Source organism: Artibeus jamaicensis, unplaced genomic scaffold (genome assembly GCF_021234435.1).
Source record: "Artibeus jamaicensis isolate MK-2021 breed Jamaican fruit bat unplaced genomic scaffold, CSHL_Jam_final contig_65, whole genome shotgun sequence".
Classification (NCBI taxonomy): Eukaryota; Metazoa; Chordata; class Mammalia; order Chiroptera; family Phyllostomidae; genus Artibeus; species Artibeus jamaicensis.
Genome location: NW_026521913.1, coordinates 3,335,792 through 3,337,020, shown reverse-complemented (window position 1 = coordinate 3,337,020; position 1,229 = coordinate 3,335,792).

The window sequence follows — 1,229 nt, the reverse complement described above, 5'->3', positions numbered from 1 at the left end:
CTGCTGCAGATCGCGGCGGGCAACTTCTTCCGGGCCACCAGTTGCTTGGCAACCACGTAGCGTCGCAGCTCCCCCTAGCGGCAAGTCAGGAATTGCCAGACCACCTTTGTAAGGTCAAGAGGGCTCTTGAGTCTCAGAACCTGGAAACTCCTTCACGCGGGTGACTGGAGAAAGTAGGCAATGTGATCACCACCCGCAAAGAAGACACAAAGCTGCTGAGATTAGGAAATCAAAGCAGAAAAGCGGGATTCAAGATCACTTATGTGCTACTTGGCAAATGAGGAAGGAAGTGGAGAGGAATGGGATAATTCATGGTCCTGAGAGTCCTGACCCAATGATGCAAACCAATATGGGATCTCAAATTATCTAATAATATGGGTTTTTTTTACAAAGGAAAGATGAAATTAATTTTTGTAATATATTTTATTTTACCAGTATATCCAAAATATTGTTTCACATGTAATCAATACAAAAACTATTAATGGAATATTTTACTTTTTTCTTGTGTTTTAAATTGTGTGTATTTTACGTTTGCAATATATTTCAATATGAGAGCTAAACTGTCATCAGAAATACTTGTTTTGTATTTAAATTTCATAAAATTTAAACATAAACATTTATGAAATCTAAAAAATAAATTTGCACACCCAAACAGTTTCAATCGTGCTGTTTTCAAATAACTGAGGGCAACATCAGTTTTCAAGTTTAAATTAAAGTGAAAAATTTCATTCAGTAGCCCTAAGCACATTTCCAGTATTCAGTAGCCCCATGGGTAGTATCAACCACCATGTTGAATGACCCAAGTCCAGAGGCCAATAAATGATCATGTTCTACCCATTCTTGGAAGCTCTTTCTCCTCACCCCGTTTCCAATCAACTACCAAGGTGATTTTGTGGGGCCGCTGGCACAAGCCAGACCAACTCTTAGGACTCAAGAAGAAATCTAAATTCAGAGGCCCTCAAGTATCTAACTGCCCTGGGGCCCAAGTTGGTACATAGGAATCACCTAAGCAAGCCGCTGCCAAAACATGTGGCTCAGGCACAGGAGGAGAGAGAGCAGATAGTCGAGGAAGTAAGTAGGCCCATATGAAGGATTTTTCAAGATCCAAGATCAGCTCCAGACATTGTTTCCAAAACTTCAACAATATAGTCATGTGAGTGTAAACACATGTGTAAAAGTCCCTGGGACTTCACCATATCCACAGGTACCACAAATGCACCAGGAGGAAA